At 44.9% G+C, this 20,897-nt stretch overlaps 1 long non-coding RNA gene across 1 annotated transcript; it reads left to right on the top strand.

The window, feature by feature from the left end:
• The first annotated feature begins 1,330 nt into the window (after positions 1 to 1,330).
• LOC135385223 (uncharacterized) lies at positions 1,331 to 17,692 on the top strand. The gene is made up of 2 exons (XR_010420358.1): positions 1,331 to 1,561; positions 17,175 to 17,692. It is a non-coding gene; the product is annotated as an uncharacterized LOC135385223 (long non-coding RNA).
• The last annotated feature ends 3,205 nt before the right edge of the window (positions 17,693 to 20,897 follow it).

The following is a 20,897-nucleotide window of genomic DNA, read 5'->3' as shown; positions in this document are numbered from 1 at the left end:
TATAATAATAATAGTAATGATAATAATTCGGGTCTAAACGATCGATCACTGGCATAAATAATAACAGGTAATCGACAAACACTTTCAGAACAGAGATAGATGAAATGGAAGTTATAGCAAGAGAGTGAACACTGCTAAGCTAAATTTCACACAAGACAAGCGCAATGGCAGAGGCAATACAAATCCCAGTGTTCTGCACAATGAATTTCCTGCCAATACCGATTGCCTTTGATTTGCGACAGATTTCAAGAATATGAACGTTAAATTGCAGAAATACCCGCCTTCGTCTTGAAACGCATAAAGTTTAGTTAAGAACCCATGAAAGCATGAAGTTGAGTTCAAGAAAATATTTTGCTTTGGACAAAAGAAGATTGTCGTGAACGAAGTCACACAAGTCCTTAACGACCAATGACGTTGCGAAATATTGTTTACCATGAAGCAGTGGTGATTTAGCCACAAGTTGTTTCAGGTTTCGTACAAAGCCCAGTGGGTTGATGTACACTTCACCAACCGCTCTGCATAAAGGTAGGCAGCACCTCCGGCCAAGTTCGATTCTTGTTTCAACAATTCTGAGAGTCACGTCGATCTTGTGATCTATTAGTAGAAGCTGAACTGCGGTGGTCCCACCGGATAAAGCCCGTACACTATTGTGTGTGATGAGGGATTCAATCATCATAAAGGAAACTTGATCAATTGGACACCTTTATCTTTTTTTTCTTTCACACTTTGTGAATAGTGTTCCAACGCATTTTCAACGGCTGCAAATTTCTTCTGATTTCGTTTTAAGAGCGCTCAATGGAGGAACAGAAAACTTGGAAGATTTGCGAATCTCCCATAAATGTAAATCGTTGTTTTGGAAGCTCAAATTTCATAGGCGTGGGGTTACGTTTCATATGAGGACGAAGCCTCATCAGGGCCATTCAGTGGGGAAGAGGTCTTAAAAATACCATTGCACCTCAGAAATAGCAAATATTCGCACGATGCCAACGGGCGCGTAGCTTTGAGGCATGTGTTCATGGTGAAGCCCAGATAGGCTGACCAGAATAAAAAGTTTTGAGGGAGACTGTGGCGACTTACGTGCCCTTGGGCGCAGCTTTGGGGAAGCCAACGTCTTCCGCTGCCTCGGAGACTCGAATTAATCGGGTCTGGTTTCAAAATTCCCGTCTACAATATAAATTTCCCAGCCGTGTTGGAGACCTTGTTCGTGCACGTTTTTCTTATCGTTTCCGCTATGGATCTACGCCACCTGTTATCTTGCTTTTTCAACCATTCTTTCAGTATCTTATCCTTTCTTTCGATTTCCACCTTTCTGTGTTCAAAGGGGGACGAGTGCTGCCTCGACTCGCTCCCCACCAGTACGTTAATCTTCGTGCCTGGGGTTTTGTAGGTAAAGGTCACGTGGACAATGCTTGGGTTCGTTGGGGAAGATAGCACTTACATGAATCGTTTCGAGGTTTAGTGTCTGCTCGTTGCACGTGGCGGTGGTAGTCCTCAGCGCTTCTGTAATTTTTGTACTTGATGCAGCTCCACAATCGGGATATACTTCCGAAGTGTTGTGCAGGTATGTAGACCATTTTGTTGTGCGTTGGACCACAAAGCCTAGTGGGAGTCGCCGGTATTTTGAATAAGCGGCGCCCGACCTGATATTTTTGCTTCAGTCTATGTTCACCGGAGCCGAATTTTCCTGTGTTCTAGGCTACTGTACCGCTCGACTGGTTGTTCTATTATGCGAACTTGTCCTCCAGAAGTGGAGGCTCACGAAGGCGATTTCACTGTTCATAATATGCTTGTGCATGCTCAACAGGTTGTGGGCACAATATATTTGCAGTACGTAATGCTCCAGTAAAAGATTTCAGCTGCAATCCTGAACAAACAACAACAACAAAAAAACTTAGTGGCTACGTATGTTAACAACAGCACCTTTATTTTAATGATGATGATTGGGGAGTTTCTTCGTCAGTGGCGATATACTACCCCATTGTTGGCGGTAATGTGGTGAAATCGAGGCAACGTACGTGTGTTGATTTGCGCGCACTGACAGAAAATGTGTAGGGCAGGATATTTTTGAGGAATTTTTGGAAGTCATGCCAGCTGTTGGCAACGGATAGATGTGTCCCGAAGTGGAATGACTAATCGAGCACTCCAGGAAAACGAGAGAGAGAGAGAATGTTGGACAGAAGCTTTGAACGTCTATTCTAGCGAATGTAGGTCGACTAAATCAAAGAGTGATATATAATGTAGGGTGGTAAAACACGTGTGTATTGCTTTTGTTCATCGCGTGCAACATTCTAGATTTTCATTATTATGGCTGTTTAGTTAAGGTACGAATATATAATTTTCAATTTGGTTGTTCCTGCCGTTTTCATGGAAAATATTCTCAACGGCAAATCTTCAGGACGAGTACCGCCGATATTTGGAACAGAGACTCTTCTGCTTGTGGCGTCATTGCAATGCTGCAAAGAAAATCATTGGCATGGCATTTAAAGGGATTAGGGTAATGATGATATGTCAAAGCAGGCCTCATGGGTATTAACCCGTCGTTCTTTTGTTTAACCCGTTGTGTTTGCTCTTGGGAATGGCTAACCTTCCCTTTTTCTCTTCTCTTTTTTTTTTTTTTTTTTGCTATCAGCATTAAACTTATTCCCCCACCCATTCGTCCTGGTTCGCTGAATTTTCTACCCTTCTGCAAAGATGAATTTTGATTTGCCGTGTCCGGAACTATCACCACGAGATTAGTTACAATGAGACGCTGATATTAGTTAGAAGTGTGGTAAAAGCAGACAAATAAATACCCTCCATATGTTGTGCCGCGACTACATCGTAACGGGATAGGAGGCTTCGGAGACAAAAATGATAGGTAAGCAAATTCGAGTACAAGCGATTTGCATTTCATAGACAGCGATCAAGATCGTGGGCTAACCAAAGCAAGCAAGAGGATGAATACCATCTGACGAGAAAATATCCTTAGCACCTCTAGAATTTACTGTGGTTTGTGTGCGCACGGTCAGTGTTACTTTTCATGGGAAAAATTGTGTATTAAAAATAACGGCAGAAATCTCTGCGCAGAAAGTCGTTGAAATGCCACAGCATTTATGAGCTCATCGCGGGCACGTTCCGACGTCAAGGTTTTCGTCTCTGTAATAAACTCATAAACGGTATAGTATTTCAACGACAGCTTCTGCGGCTGCGATTTCTGCCGCAATTTTTGTTGTGCGGACATTCGACGCTGTTTCGGTTGAGGCATCTGAAGGAGCTCCTTCTCTCAAGGCGATTTTATAATAGGCGCGATGGAACATATATGATCTCAAAGCAGCAGCCAATGGCAGCAAACCAGATGTGGGGAAATTACTTTTATTTTGGCATACATTACCATTACTCATTGCTCTTTATAAAAACTAATGCATTACATTACTCACTGTTTTTTTTTAGGTTAGTAATGCATTCGTAATGACAGTACTTTAAATAAGTGGTGGCGTTAGCCTGGCTTTATACATTTACGTTTTATGGCAGAACCTCAAGGTGTCTGGCATGAATTTTCTTACTTGCTCTTTTGTTAGCAGTAGCCACCCGAGTATTCCCCAAATCGGTGCCACTAACTCCCTAGAGAAACTAGACTGAAAGTAAAAACTCATAAGAATTGAAGGGTAGTAGCAGCTGATGCTCAAAGTTGTCATCCGCTAGCTGGGTGACGCAATTTCCGTGTCGTACTGCACGAACAGTCGCTTGATTATAGGGAACCCATCTACGATCCCTATAACTTGCGCCGAACCGTAAAATATCTCTCATTGTAACTAGCTGGCTCGTCGGACAAATGGGACAAGGTTTCAGCTTCACCCGCCGGCTCCGTGATGCCTTTTCGCTATGCCCAGCTTTACAATTCTGTCTTGGCAGAAAAGCGATCTGTGACAGTACAAGAGAAATTAACACGGTACTATACCAAAACAGCCAATCACTAGTACCCTTGTCACTTGTTACTCTCTTAGAGGCTATGTTTCTGTTTCGTTAGTTCTCCTTTACCCCAAATGCGTACAGGAGAAAATCGGTGATATTATCATGCGGGCACTTGTGACCATACCTGAGTAAATTACTTCTAAAATATAATTATATTACATTACGCATTACTGGAATTGAAATGTAATGAGATTACAATTACTACGAAAAAGTAATGACATTGCAAAGTCATTACTGCGACCTTAATCGTAACGATGCTGAGGATGTGGAAATTCATTGTCAGACAACACTATGTTGTAACATCAAGATATATTTTATTGTGTGCGTCACAAGGATTGTCGCTCACTCTTATTGCAAAAAGCTGTTTTTGCAGCGTAGAAGCAACTGGCGTTCGAAGTGGCCGTCGGTTAGGCTGCCCCTCTTGTGACTGAACGTGTCTTAACCATGCTGAAGACTCTCTCGACCGATGCACACGATGGCAAGGCGGTGTTGTAGTCAATGAACATGACTTTGATGGTGGGAAAGGCATGAAGAGAGCAGAACCCCTGTGACTTCATGTTGGTTAGCCTCCAGAGCCCAAGCTCACTGTTCATAGCCACGTTGCTCGCGTCACCGTTCATAGTGGGCGCTGGAATTCTTTTTACTCGCCAACTCTATTTCTGCGAAGTGCCAACCCAGAACACACACTCGATTCTTTTGTAAAAAGTAAAGAGTGATGTTATTAAAATTGCTGCCCAAATGTAATTAAATTGCATTACATAATGTCAAAAGTAATGCATTACATTACAAATTATCAGAAAAAGTCATTCCTACCCAGATATGCTTGTGACGCACACCGCCGACTTTGAATTCTTGCAGAATTCCCCAGGCTGGGCCCTTTGGTAGTAGCTCATAAGCACCAAACGCTCAAAACCTCCAAACGAACCAAAAAAAAAAGGTTGGTGGTTTTGAGCGTTTGGTGGAAATTAGCAGGAGGGGAGAACCTGCTCATAAGCACCGAACGTACAGAACATCCGAATGTTCATATGCACCGAAAGGCGGGAGACCACAACGGCCGGTTCTTCCTCTCCCGCATTTGGAACAGGGATTTAGGGTGAGAAAGGTGGAATGAATGGAGCCTACCGAGACCACTTAATGTGTCAGTTTGGAAGTTTATCAAGTTTGAATGTGGCTGAATGTGTGGGTTTGAATGGGGTTATCGTGAGTCAATGGGTGTTAGAACGTGACAAACACGTCCGCGGTAACTCCGCCGTCCCGAGACAACTGTGATCATGAGCGATGCCACAGCTCGCGTGGCTCAGTGTTTAGCGTGCTGGCCATGTCACGTCCAGACTGGGAGGTACACAGTAAATTCAAAAACACCCTTTTGGGTATAAACCGCTTACACCTTTTTGTCCTATGGCTGGCACCCTTTTTTACACCGCATCAACTGTAACACCCTTTAAAAAAGGTGTATTGTGCAAAAAACACCTGTTTAAACACCCTTTTAGGAGGGTGTTAAACACTCTTACACCCTTTCGAAAGGGTGTAAGCTCCCGCGGCAGCATGCCGAGCCATGCGGTCCGACGTTTTTGCTTGTATGGCAACAACCACCCTAGCGACGGCACAGTTCCAGCCGTGGTTCCACACAGAACCTAAACTGGAGCGCAGCGCGTCACTGGCGACCCTCATCGTCCTAGCAACACTGTGAGTGAGCAAAAAAAAAGAACAATTCAAATAAAATGAAAACAAAACAGTTGGACATATATAAGGGAAGAGGTGAAGATCGCAACATCGTAACGCCGTCCGTGCTCGTGAAATGAGCGGCGTTACGATGCTGCCATCTTCAGACGATGCCTGTAATGAGCCCGAGCACTCTCGGTAGCCTAAATTGGCGTACCAGATTGATCATATACTGAAATGCAGTTCGTTGGAGTATATTCGCTAAGCTTAGTGCGATAAAACTCGTCTGTAACGGTGACGAACATGTGTCTTTGCAATTAACACGTACGCCTGTAACGAGTCAAGATATCAGCGAGCTTCCTGACATCCCTCCCTGTCAAATATTGTGTTTTCAACTCAAGCTATCGTCTATAATGTGATTACCTAGTGAGCGGAGCTGTCAAGCCAATGTAATTTTTCTCTCACGAATGAAAACACCGTTTTCTACACCAGTGTATACAAAGGGTGTATATAACGTAAACACCTTTTTCGACACCAGTGTTACTTGAAGGGTGTAAAGACAGGTGTAAACGCACAAGAACACCCTTTTTGATACAGCACTTGGTGTAATAAAGAGTGTATTTTCTCATACACCTTTTTTAGCACCCTTTTTGCGGCCTTTGGTTATCCTTGTGGAATTAAAAAAGGTGTATTTGCTTAAAAACACCTTTTTTTACCCAGAAAGGGTGTTTTTGAATTTACTGTGTACCAGGGTTCGAATCCCGGTGCCGGCCGTGCTGTCTAGGGTCTTTACTGGGTTTTCCTGAGACGCTTTCAGACATATGTCGGCACAGTTCCTTTAGAAGTCGGCCGAGGATGCACATTCCCCCAGGCCGTCAGTCGTGACGCGTTGCCCACCTCTGTGAGGCCGACAATGGCGAGACCTTTCATCATCACCACAGTGGATTAAATTCGCCGATATACGGATGTACGGCCGATGTAAATGTGGCCGATGGATGGATAATATAATCAACATGGAACGTCGTCTACTCCATAGCGGCTAAAGCTACATATATGCTAAAGTAAACGAGTAAACATCAGAGAAAACGAGTAGTAAATCTAAACTGAAATAAAAATAAACTGAATATATGTTAGAGGATCAACGAAAACACCCAGTGTGCTTGAACTAGCGCAGCGTCGCAGTCAGGCACTGGCGTCATCGGATGGTTCTGTAGCATTCGCTACAGTTCTATGCAGTATAAAGTCTGCGAAGCGTACAATAGAAGTAGTTTTGGCATGTGTTACAACGTCTCTGCTTTTGCATGTTCTTCTCTTATTCTCAATGATCAGGCCATGCCTTCTGTTTTGTCGACCAGCTCGTGGAGTGGTAAAAGTTGTTAGGATTTCTGTAAAACGCTAACAGCTTGGAGCAGTGTCAATGAGAACTTGAACTGAAAAATCGTAGCAAAAATTTTGAAGTAAAAATGGTAGACATTGATGCAATGAACTCATAATGAAATATCGTTTTGTGGTCGTTGGGAACAACAGAAGACGCCAAACAATTTTTAACGTACACATACAAGAAAGCCTCCAGGAGATACATCTGAATCCTTTGCATTTACGTATGTAGTTCGTAGTCAACCGAAAACAAGACTATCATATATCTAGACTATGGTGCATTCATTAACCAACTTGCGAAGAAGAAGGCTCGAATGAAGGGCTTTGCGTAAATGTTCACTGTACGCCTATGTATGCATAATATGTACCCTACATAAATATCATATTCCAGCTTCTGAGTGAGCCCGGACATATGTTCGGAGGGAGTCACGTTCTTTGTTGCTACAGCCTTGGAAGCCGAGTGCCTTTCGAGCTAGAATGAAGTCTTTTGTCCGTCCTAACTTAAATAAAGCTCAAATTGAAAACCATAAACGAAAAGGCGCTATTCGTTCTGGCTGCATACAAGCAAGACCACACTGTTACATAAACTTCACACTGACACATTAATAGGCCTTGGTAGTCGTCATTCAGTCCACCTTTCTCACCCTATGACCTTGTTCCAAATGCGGGAGAGGAAGACCCGGCCTTTGTGGTCGCCCGCCTTTCGGTGCATATGAGCATTCGGATATTCTGAACGTTTGGTGCTTATGAGCAGCTTCTCCCCTCCTGGTAATTTCCACCAAACGCTCAAAACGACCAACATTTTTTCGGCGCATATGGGCGTTTGGAGGTTTTGAGCAATTGGGGGTTAGGAACATTTGGTGCATATGAGGCACAACCGAGCCCTTTTCTTTCTTTGTTGCCCTGGGCTCATTGTTAAAGGCGGTTTGAAAAAAGTGGATGTTCCCCACCTTCAGGTGGCGCAATGAACATTCGACGAAAGTAAGGAGTAGTGCCACCTTGCATTACTCAGTCGAAATGTAATGCATCACCATTACTCATTACTTGATGGAAAAATGTAATTCATTACCATTACTCATTACTCAAAAGTAATGCATTACCGGTAATGCATTACTCCCCAGCTCTGCAGCAATGCGCACATAAACTAACCAGAATGAGATACTGCACATGTAGGAGGGTCTCGCATGAAACCGCATCTATCCATATCCAGTGATAATGTGCAGTTACCTAACTAGTTAGCTGGAAAATCCGTATTTACATAGCCATTCAACTACAACTTAATAATGAAATAGTTAAGTAATCAATTGAGCATTTGCTTACGTAATTAATTTGTTCACTAGTTACTTCCTCGTTAATGATCGAATTGATCATCACTTTACTAGGCAGATATTAATCAAACCCTCAACTGATTGACTGAATAATTACTAATTAACTACTAATCAACCAATCGATAGATCGATGCCCAGGAAAAGATACACTAGGACTTACTCACAGGGAATTGCTGAACACTAAACAAGTCATTTGTTAATTATAAGTACTTGCAAAGACTTGGAGGAGTAGAAGCATTTGCTTTTTCTATTTTAATCTGCTTCCTGATAGCCGACTATCGATAGTATCGATGGTGCTATCGATAGGTTTCTTACTATCGATAGTTCTGTTGTCATACGAATATAGATAGTTGTGCATCACTAGTTGAACATCTCCTCTATAACATTTTAGTTCCGCTTTTGAAGCGGAACTTCAACAGAGACAGTAACTAACGTAGAACTAACCTTTAGGACGGCGTTTTTTTTACTGGGGTGTCGTAACATTGATACCATTGTGCAAACAGGAAAGCATTTAAAAGAGCACAGAGGTGACCCCCAATCTATTTTTCGTTTTTCGGTGCACAGTGTTCTCCAAAGAATGAAATTGGTTCCTGCGAAAGAACGACGAGCGCAGGTGACATACAGAGCGAGCGCGAGGTTGTTCTGCACCGCTTTTAAAAATCCTTCTCCTCGTGAAAAGAGCGCATCGCAGAAGCAGAGGACGTCGTGAAGTATGCTACTCCTTTCACGTGACCAGTGACGTACGGTGACACAGCTCAAACACGTATAAGCGGTGCGTGTATTGCGAAGAAAAAAAAAAACGGCGAAACAAGGCACGGAGCCTTCTCGACGTCACGAGATCATCGTCCGTGAAGAAGACCGAGAGACACGGACACAGAAGATGACACACGTAAGTTCTCAGTCCGTGTCCGTAAGTGTCTGTGTCTCTCGTTCTTGTTCATGGAGCTATACCAGCTAGCCGGCACCCTTTCCCTTATTTCACGAGATCATCGTGTCGACCGTACGCAGGTGCTTTCTCAAACGTTGCTTTCTTTTTATATATATATATATATATATATATATTCGACGATTGCACCGCTATAACGCACCGCAGAGCGAAAATATTTTGCATAGTGACTCTTGCTGTGACAGATTGACAGACGAGACAGTATTTCGAATGATGTTCAATGTCATCTCGTTTGTCCTTTTAGCCTCACTCACAGGAAATCGATGGCTTTCTAGACGAGTGTGATCAAATCACCAAATGGGGGTAGCATCGATAGAGATGCATGACATAGTGATACCAGTGCATCCCGTAATACGTGGCAACTGAGGAGTACAGGTCTTTTATTCTAAGAGCAATTTATTTATTATTATTTCTATTTATTCTATTTATTTTTATTATTTATTGATTTATTTCTAAGAGCAATGTAAGCCCTTGCCGGAGGGAATGTTACTTTCCTTTGTGAAACGATTTCGAATGACTCAGATTTCCCTCACCTTTGGTGACCTGACCTGTGCACTACAACAGTGGGGCACGCCGGAAATCTCGCGCGTGGGACAAAACGAAACGTGACACCAACTTACTATACGCAAAATTCAAATGTGGATGGAGACATGCCAGATAAATGCAAAGGAGGACGTATATTGGAAGTTCGCGAAGGGTTCGTCAATGTTGCAATTCCGGTAAATAAATTTTGCAGCGCGATTATGATAACTCCATATTATTGGAACATCTGCCCCAGTAGTGATAGCACAATTTCATTTTCTCGGCCTCACTTTAAACAAAAGCACAGAAGGCTCACAACAAAGCAAGTTTACAATGGTGACCACCCAGTCAGCCATATACGAGTACAAGCTCTGGATGTCTCGTGGAGTAACGATCTCGGATAGCCAGACGTCCGTAGGACGTCATAAAATGTCCAACCGACAGAGATTGTACTAACATAGCTTATTCAATGTTACCGCCCGAACCGGTCTGGCCGACGAACATTTTGGGTAATTTGAGGCGTGTGTGGGGGCTGTTTTGTGGTTATCCTGTGAACACTGTTGTAGGTTTTTATTGGGTTCTACAGGTAGTATATGATTTGATTTCTTTATTTTATTTACTTGTGATAGTTCTACAGTAAAGGCAGCATATACAAAACACAGAACGTATATTACACGATAAGGAACTTCAAAGTGGCACATCTACGGGCGCTTGAGTCCATTAGTCTGGTGGCATGTAGTTGGCGTTAGCTTCCACTGCCTCACTGCAAAAGAACAGGTTTAATATTTTTTTTTTCTGGAGCATCCTAACTATAGCTTTCACAATACTAAACATAGCTTTATTTCGTCACCGTCAATTAATTTCATGCGTCGTCCTAGACCTATACCGATAAATGTCGCAATGGAAAATTCACCTCTGAAACGGGCGTACGATCTGCAACTGCATTCACATTAGAAATATACAACCTGGAAACACTTCGCTATCCGAAAAATATGGCACTCTGACAGGATACGGGTACCCACCTCGATCGATATATCAGCATGCTCGATATATCAGTAACTGATGTTCCCTGGCTCAATTACTCCCTGACGTGTTGCGGAAGACGAACATGAGCCACATGCGCTGCGTCTGCTCGCCGTTCTGTTTCTGCATAGCTTACCTGTCGTTCACGTTGGTGCTTGGGCGACACTTTTACTGAAGTGAGCGTATGTACGAACTTGTGTAGCTGACAGTCATCGACGGGCAAACTGGTCAAAACCACGGAGGAGAAGTAAGGAGACCGAACTGGACTGGAAAACGACGTCCTAATTCCTCAAGTCAATTGTTGGCCGCGGCGCGACGCTCCCGTTCCCTCCGGGACTAGCTCCGCGAAATCGCCTGCAGGGCAATGCGCCGTTTGTGCTTGAATACTCTACTAAAAAGCGTTCAAAACGAACGTTCGTTTGATAAGCATAAACACCGGTGCCTCCAGTAACGAGTTTTCTGGTCAGCTACAATTATTTATTTATTTTTTGTTTCCAGTTTCTGCTACCTCGTTTTTGTCTCATAGGTGGAAGCTACCTGTCGGATAAAAATGGAATCAGAAATAGGAAGAAAAAAAAAACACACGAAACTTTAATATGTAAGACAAACGTCTGACATTGCCAAAGGTGTAGTCTCGCATGCCTCCGATGGAATCCTCCTCTGTCGCTTCTCCCCGGCCGTCTCGCCCGTCTCGGATATCGTACCCTTCTCTCTCTCTCTCTCTCGTGCGCGCATACTTTGACCGCTTCGCTAACACGTTAACATACCCCAAAAGGAAGCAAACGTTGTTCTGAAGAGCCACATTTGAATGGTATGGAGGAAAGATTACAAGCTATGTAACCGAAAGTCGCTGGATGCCATCTTTCCGGAATCGCGCGTTATGTGGGTCGTCGCATAAGCTGGGACTTGGAAAGTTTTATCTCCGTACGTGTCAAGCAGTTAAGAAACATTTGTGAGTGTGAGTGCAAGGAGGGGCGGGACGCTCTGCTGATGGGACACGGTGGGGTTCCGAATGCTCTGGCACTTAGTTTCTTATTTCTTGGCATGCATGCCAATCGGTCGGTTTTGGGAACTGCAAAAGAAAGTCGGGATCTAGTCTCTAATGTATGATGACGACCACTGACTTCTTTATTATACACTATCGCTTTGGTGTTCAGTTTCAAGTTACTTTAGCACAAGCATGCTGCTCAAAGCGTTGCACCAGGGATTTTACGCGCCCCCCTCCAAAACAGCAAAAAAGGAACAATATTGCAACACCACCAATATATACCTGCCAAAAAAGCTAAAAAGCCCTAATTCCAGTAGGTATGGGATTCACCCCCCCCCCCCCCCCCCCGGGACACCAAGATGTAAATCGTCTTCGAGATCCTTTCCTTAATCAGGAAATGCATGCACTGAATCCTGTACCACGCGTCGGCAAACCTGCTTGAGAAGTGCGTTCTGGTACCTTGGTACTAAATTCGTGTATGGTGGCACGCGAAATGTAACTCTATCCTCTCTATCCCAGAGGATGCATCACAATTACGACAATAAGCGCCTGCTTCCCAAAGTGTTGTGCATGCGAAGCGACTGGCAGAGACGCGTGCGACGAAGCTCTCGTGCAACAGCTGGAATGCAAATGTGCCCAAGCAGCACGCCAATATTGGTCCAATATTGGACCCATATGGGCTGCCAAGATTGCCAATATTGGCCCAATATGGGCTGCCAATATTGGACCAATATGGGGAGTGCAACCAGGCTCCATATTGGACCAATATGGGCTGCCCATATTGGCAAGCCTATTTTGCGCCAATATTGCCAATATTTCTGTGATAACACCTACGGGGAGCCCGTGTAATAATAAAGCATTATGCTGTATAATATTCACTACTTTTGTATGTTTTTTTGCTTTTTTATTTCTGCGGATCTAATTGATCCGCGTTCACATCACTGCAAAAAAAAAAAAAAAGAACGAAAAAAAGGAAAGAAACACGGCATTGCCCAAACACACAAAAAAACGAAGAACAGGTGCTACGCCCGCGCTGAAGATCACAAGCAGTCCCACAGAACTGCCAATACCTAAGATCCCTCAGAAGCCTTCATTGGGATCGCAATATTCTGTGGACCAACAGTTTCCACACCTGCTCCGAGAATACAAAGCAGTGAAACACTTTCGTGGTGGTGACGGACACACGCTAGAGCAATTTACACTGCTTGCAGCAACTTGAAATCACCTAACTTTACAGAATAGCCATCCCTTCTTATCAAACATTGTGTTTTTTACTTGACCTGCCGCAATTTCGTTACCATTACAGCACCCAGCGACATTTTAGCCCTATGAAACGTCCGTTCGGGCTGTCGCGCATGCGCATTAGTTGTAGGACGCGTGATTACGCTCAAACAATTCGCTTGCTCACAGTCGGCTCGACCGATTGGCATTGGCATCGCGAAGGAAGATGGCGGCGACTTTCAAGACGTGGAATGTTGAGGTGTCGAACTCTAGCGAACTTTACGTTGGGAATGCCAAGTGCGTTGACTGTTTCGAACAATGTGTATCATCTGCGGGAAGTTGTTGAATGTAACGATGTAGTGAATAGGGTATTTCACACGCTTCAACGTTCAATCTTGCCGTGCTGCTTGGGCATTTGTGCAACACGGCTACGTACCCTGTTCAGTCAATATGGGGTGTACGCGTGCAATATGGGGCCCATATTCCCAAGATTTTCCCAATATTGGCTCAAAGTGGGCAATATGGGGCCCATATTGCCAGGATTTTCCCCATATTGGCTGAAACTGGGCAATATGGGGCCCATATTGCCCATTTTCAGCCAATATGGGGGAAATCTTGGCGAAACGGGTCCCATATTGGACCCGTATCGCCAATGACCAGCCAATATGGGTCCAATATTGTGTGCTGCTTGGGTGGATTAACCAGCCCAATGACATCATTTCCCTACGCTGCGAGGTGTTCGCGGGAACTAATAGTGATCAATGCAAACCATTCATCAATGCACATCTCGTGGTCGTGCGTTGGCGGTGATGTAAATACCCGTACCACCCTGGCGCCGCGCCGCGGCCACAATTCGACTCGAGGAATCGAGACCACGCTTTCTCAACGGCGGCGCGGCAGAGTTCGTTCTCCTCCGTGGTCAAAACCAACCGCGGCCGCCTTCGCCTGCACACTGTTGCCATCCGCGAGCTGCCGAGCTCGATTTGGTGCAGGATCTCCCAGCCCTGTGAAAAACGCGTCGCGGGAATGATCTGCATTTTGGGATCACAAGTGCCAATGAAGCAAACCTGCGAGCCAAGTACACCAGATTAATGCCTATCGAAGTCGCAGCGCTAGTTCTCATCCAATTTCACTGCGAAGTGTACTGATACGGATGCCCACACGATGCCGTCTGTCCATGCGACGGTCATAGTTAAATTTGGGGACATTAGATATCCTTCAAGGGTATCTTACGGAGATCCGCAGGACATCGATTCAGACAGTTTGTTCTGGGACAATAACCGGACATCCGCAGGACAGTTGTGGTTAGGGTTGCCACCTTTCGTAGTGAAAAATACCAGCTGAGGGAGAGGAGGTGAAATAGAGGGAAAGGAAAAACGGCTCGCAAGAAAGGGAAAGTGGGTGAGGGGTGGACGAGCACACACAGAGAGAGAGAAAGAGCGAGCGTGCTCGCTCAAGACCGAGGAAACGTATGTTCATATGTGTAGCTGGATCATTGATGCTAGAAATTGCCATAAACGGGCATGAACGCTACACTGGATCGTACTGGAGCAACCGGACTGGACTGCCACTTACTTCGAAAAACTCATCGAGCAGACAAACCCTTCTTTGCAGCCGGAGATCTCATGATGATTGTATACGGCCTAAGTTCTAGCTTGCTCGACACAACCACCAGCAGCATTGCACACCACTGTTCTTGTACCCTCCGAACACAAGACTTAATAAATAACAATGATAATAATAATAATGAATTACTAACAAAACGACTGTTGATTGCGGAGTTTTGTCTGTGCTCCAGATTTATTCGAGCCTTAGTGGAATGTTGAAGAGAAAACCCCGTAAAAGCCCCTTTGAAAGGTACTGAGCCACGAGTACCGGGAAAAGGCTGCAGGTATCACCTTCCTACCGGCAACCGTCAGAGCGAGCAAATAACCGGCCTGGTGGCAACCCTAGATGTGGTTGGCAGGGGATAGCCGCGATTACATTAACCCCACAGAAACGGGTCCAGTGGACTTATCGCACCTCCTCACATCAATCCTCTCTGGAGCATTGGTTGACACGGAGTGAGTGGAGAGTATTTGCTGCGGTACACCCACCGACCCGCTTTCGTCGAGTTCATGTAAACGCGAACGGATGTTGCGGATTAACTTAGTCTTTTTTTTTTTAATATAATAATCGTAGAAGACGTAGAACGATCAAGTTAAATGTCGTGAACTGAGGTAGTGAAGGGGGTAATTGGAACATATCTATTTGTGGTCAACTTCAGCAATTGTACGAGGACGAAACCACAAGCACAAACTTGTTGCCTCTCGAAAGTTAAATGCCGTTTAAAACACGTGGGGCACCGCTAGTACTCTAGCGTTTTTTATTTTTATTTTTTTATTTCTGCATATTAGGAATTGTCTGCCTTGTTTTTTCGTCTTTACTTCTTTAAACGTGGGATGTTTCTTCTGCACTTGTCACATTCTACCCTGTGGTTCGCTGTAATTTGCTGAAATGTGCTGAAATGTGCTGAATATAAAGTCATGAGCTTCAAGATGAGGACCGAATCTTTACAGTGGCCAGAAAGTTCAGCAAATCTTTTAGGCCGTGTTCGTGAACGGAATTGCACCATGGAGATTTTGTGACCGCGGAAAACGCAGAATTGTGTTGATGGGAATGTCATTGATGGCTGTTGTTTTACTTATATTTCCAGGTCCTCCTTGATAAGCCTCATTCGTGCTCTCGGACGTTCAGCGCCTGTGGCTTTAGTGCAATATATTAAGTGCTATGAGTGCTCTTATGGATGCTGTTGAACCGAAATGTGTGTCTCACTATTTATTTTCTGTCTTTCAGATAGATAATACAAAGGAAGGCGTTACTGCACCCAACGACACTTTTACTTGACTCCATGAAGCTTTTGTGTGCCCACTTGATGTTTTGGTTCTTTTGTTGTGTTCTGCTTTGCGTGTACTACGTTGTATTGACATCCATTGCTGAATTGCTTTGCGATCCGTCTGTAGTTTCAGTTACTGCCATGTCTTACAGTATTGCCTGTGACAGTATGGTGTGTTTTGTGAAACATTTTTACTGCCGCGGCTGTGCTTTGGAGAGTCCTTTTAACGCGATTGATTTTCAGGGCCAACCACCGTCTACGCCATAATATGGGTATATATTAGAGCCACGTGATACGACATGCCAGTGACATATGCACGTGATCACCAGACAGTGCTCGCAGTATGCCGTGGTTGTGTGGCCACGGCAGTGTACAACAATGCAAACACACACAAAAAAAAAAGAAGAAAGAGAAAGATTTTATAAAGTAGAGTTTTTCTTTTTTGTTGGTCTAACAAATTGGGGTACAAACTGAGTAGCATGCCGTAGCTCTCACCTAGTTCTAATCGATTTAAAATATTACATCCCCGATGCATACCCTCAAGGGGACCAACTATGGGTGCTGTTATCTCCTCATACTCATGCACTTTTAGTTACTTGTGAATGTTTCGGTTAACGCTTTCTGTTCATAGATGTGGAAGCCTTTGCTACGTTAGAGCCTCCATCATATGTAATGTGCCTCCCGGTCTGTAACGCAATATAAATAATACATAAATACAACATTATGCAGGGTCCTATGTGGAATAGGACTAGAAACCAACAATGGGGAATACTGCTTAGGGAAGAACGTTACGACGAGGGACACCGCTATTTCAAAGAGACCGTTCTTGTCGTCTTCCCCATCTTCCCTTTACATTTACTCAGTGTTTCGATGGATTTTCTGCCTTTCTACACAAGGTGTACTGTCCTTCCAGCGTCTTACTTATTGAGATCGCTTCAACGTGCAATCGGTGCAGCTCAAGTGTCTTTCGTGTGTCAATAACAATCAAACTTTTTCTGAAGCTGTGTCGTCGGAATGTGAACGTTGACTACTGCGTCGCATTCTGACCTTGTTCGCCCCCCCTCCCCCCATCGCTTCGAGCGTAGTTCAACTCTACCAAATTGGTGGCGCTGTCGAAGACTATGACGTTATTTGTTTACAGACAGGGGAGAGGTCTTGAAAACTCTTTATAGAGTCGTATGTTTGTTGCATGTGACGCGCAAGCCATTATTCGTACGGTACTCTCAAAAGCATTTCATTCGGGAAGCACGCTAAACACGTACTTTGACTATGTTCTTGCAGGCATACCAACGAAAGTAGACCACATCGGTCGACTCAAGTGCCGATGGTGCTCGTACAGTTCACGATTTGGATCAGTCATGCTGACACACGAGCGGAGACACACGGGTGAGAGGCCTTTTGAGTGTCATCTGTGCCCGAAGGCGTTCTCTCAAGCTTGCAACCTGAAGATTCACCTCCGTTCCCACACTGGAGAAAGACCCTTTAGATGCCAGTTGTGCCCCAAAGCGTTTGCGTACAATCAGGTTATGAAGCATCACATGGACAGGCACAGAAATATTGGTCCGTTTCGATGTGCACAGTGCGATAAGTCGTTCCGCAGCAGACCCCGGCTCTTGAAGCACAAGTCATCTTGTAGAAGGTTTAGCGGACCTTTGTAGTGTGGACCGTTCAAACCTTTGTGCCGCACAGTTATTGCATCAGTACTGGTATTTGCACTGCAATTGTGGCTGTGCACAGTCGTATCGTGACGGTCGACAAGTGTCGTTATAGATAGCAATTAAAAGTTGCAACGAAATCCATTTGTGAATCTTCGTGATACTTTCTTTAGTTATCTTGCTCCTGTTATGTTCTTTGTTCGAACAATATGTTCACTCGAAAAACATTAACATTATTGATTATTAGTTGCACTTGGCACAGCTTGGGACAGAAGTTCACGGAACAGCAGCGTGTCGCATTTCTCTATTGTTGCGATACCTTAACTGCAATCAGGAGCGGACACATATACTGAGACGATACTAATGAATGGAGTAGCCGGTCACTCGTTTCTCTTTATATCTCTTCCGAATAGCTGGCAGTGGCCCGCTCCGCTGAAGACATAGGACATTGTCGTGTTTCGTAAGCTTTTGTCCCAAGCCGTACCTTAAAAGAAATGAAGACAGAAATGACGCATGAGCAGTATCACGGACTTTCATTCGTCCGTGTTCTGCCCGTTAAAAAGAAAGCAAAAGGACACTGCACTGACGAAAACAAAATCAAAAACCCGTTCATTGAATATAGCCTTTTGCAGAATGCGGGATACGTGTCGCCTGAGGATTTGAGTCGTTGAAAAGGTTGGCCAGCTGTAGGACTCGAACCCACATCTTCTGGACAAGCGGTCCAGGGCTCTACCAAGAGTGGTCCTGAGCGGTCCTGGAACAAGCGCGGTCCAAGAGCGGTCCTGGAACAAGCGGTCCAGGGCTCTACCAAGAGCCCTGGACCGCTTGTCCAGAAGATGTGGGTTCGAGTCCTACAGCTGGCTAACCTTTTCAATGACTTCTATCTTTCATCGTTAATTTCTTAGGCACTTGAAGCTTTGTATGTGTTTGTCCTTTCTACGTGTACCAGCCTCAGAACATCAGTTCTCTCATGTGCAACAGTTGCCGCTTGCGTCGATCTCGTCGTATGACTGTGTCTATGGGTGAGTAAAACGTAAGGGTCAAAGGGGGATGAGTGGGAAAGAGTGTTTGATTTGTCCCTTCAGATGACGCGGCTTTGGAAGTCTCTGGGGAGGTGTGTTAACTTAGCTCTGTTTGTAGAGCCCTTAACCGGTAATCCAGAAGATGTGGGGTCGAGTCCTACAGCTGGCTAATCTTTTCAGTGACTTCCATCTTTCTTCGCTCTTGGCGCGTTACATCAGGGAGGGGCATGAAAGACTTGAAGAATACACAGAAAAACGTAACACAGGTATAGCATAACCTGGTACAAAAATACAACGTAACGTAATGTACATTCTAGCATGTTACAAAAAGAGGCTTGCCAAAACAGTTTTGAAGTCATCGCGAAAGGGTCAACTGAAGTCATGGGGAAGACTGTTCCAGTCATTTGTGGTGCTAGAGATGAAAGAATTAAGACAAGGAGATGTACAGCAGTGTCGTCTGCAAACTTTCAAATGGTGGTCTGTATGGGAGGATATATAATTACGTGTGGGAAGAAGAGCTGATCGCGAGGAGTCGTTGTGCTATACGGGCCCCTTTTTTGGCGGTACTCAGCATCCCATGAGCACCCTTCCTAGAAATATCTGATAAAATCACCAATCATACCAAGGTACAGCCGCTGTGATGATTAGAGCCTGCATGTTTAGGCATGAAAAAAATATTGGTTTTAGGCGCCTATACAAGGCAGAAAAATCCGTTGTAAGGCACTCAAAACAGAGTTATAGGCATCACAAAAAATGTTGCTGAGACAGAGACTTTGCAGTTGTTCTCTCGTACTTCGATGTAGATGTACCATATCTTCAGGAGAAGAGGAAGTGTATGGGCAACAATGTATAAACGGGGGTACAACTTTCATTGTACATAAACATCAATACAGAAAAGATCAGGGGACAACTGTAAAACCCGTCTGGCCAACTGTAGAAAAATACTAGCATCCAGAGGACGATATTGTCACGGATGAAAACAGACGACCGAGACGGCGAATAATCGGCGAACGCTTTATTCAGCTGCTTAGCTGGCTACCGCAGGAGCGATAGCTCTCAAACTGGACTAAGGTAAAGAATGCTCCGGCTGGGAGCTCACAAGCTTTTATACAGAGAGGCGAACATTGTAGAAAGCGCGCGTCGCTGAAGAAGAGGAAATAGAGAAGCTTCTCCAAGGACGTCGACCCGTCCATGAGATTGATGCGAGCGAAGGTTTTTCCTGGGTTTTCCTCAGACGCTTTCAGACATATGTCGGCACAGTTCCCCTAGAAGTCGGCCCAGGACGCACATTTCCCCAGGGCGTCAGTCGTGACGTTGCCCACATACGTGAGGCCGACAACGGCAAGCCCTTTCACCATCACCACCACCACCACCACCACCGATGCCTCTGAAAGCATCGCTCGCTAATCAGCGCGGCGTGTCGTGGATCTCAGCCCGTCGCTCGACGCCTCGCCGTCCGTTGTTACTGTTCCGTGTGGTCGCTTCAAAGATGATACGTGGCAATATCACTAGCGAACAAGTGCAGCGAATTATATCGATTTTATGGAATTTGAAATCAGGTGAGCGAATGGTAACTCTTGGTCGGCTGTGATGTGCTTCATGGGCTATCTGCAACTACGCCACTGTATTTTTGGCAGCGCAGGTGCTTGCGAGACCATTTTTTCTGGAACCATTTGTTTCCTATACCCCGCGAATTTCGAGATGGGGGATTTCGCAACCGCGAATATCAAGGTCCTCCCGAAAACATCAGAAGTTCGGAACCGACTGAGGCGTGCACTCTTAGCGCAAAGAAACGAAAGCGGCGAATTGTTACTATCGAAGGCGACGGTAGAGTTTCTAGCATTGTTTCGGCATTACGAACATTACAGGACAGTCCTGTTGAACGTTGCTGGAATGACTGTAAAGCCCGGCTAGCACTAACCGGAGCTAACTCGAACTCGTCTCACTTCTCTATACGCGCACCGTGCGCAGAGAGAGAGAGTGAAAAAAAAAAAGATTGTTGTTGGTCTCAGTGTGCTTTCTCTTTACATTACGCGAGCCACGACTATGCAGCCTCAGAGGATAATCCTTTTACGACCTGCTAAGCAACCTTTTGTACTGGTCTCTATGGCCATTCCCTTAGTCAGTGGGCCATGAAAGTAACGAGAAGAGAGAGAAAGAGGATGCAGGCACCAGCATGATGTCGTCCACGTCCCCACACCACCCATACGAGCCAGCACTGTGCTGCGCAAGCGCACCGCTTGCTCGTCGTGTGGATACGGTCCGAGTGCTTTTTCCTGTGCGACAGCAAATGGCGACACGGAGTGACATGGTTCACTGGGCTTTCA

Source organism: Ornithodoros turicata, chromosome 2 (assembly GCF_037126465.1).
Source record: "Ornithodoros turicata isolate Travis chromosome 2, ASM3712646v1, whole genome shotgun sequence".
NCBI classification, from domain to species: Eukaryota; Metazoa; Arthropoda; class Arachnida; order Ixodida; family Argasidae; genus Ornithodoros; species Ornithodoros turicata.
Note: the sequence above shows the minus strand (reverse complement) of the source record. Positions and strands in the feature narration are given on the sequence as shown.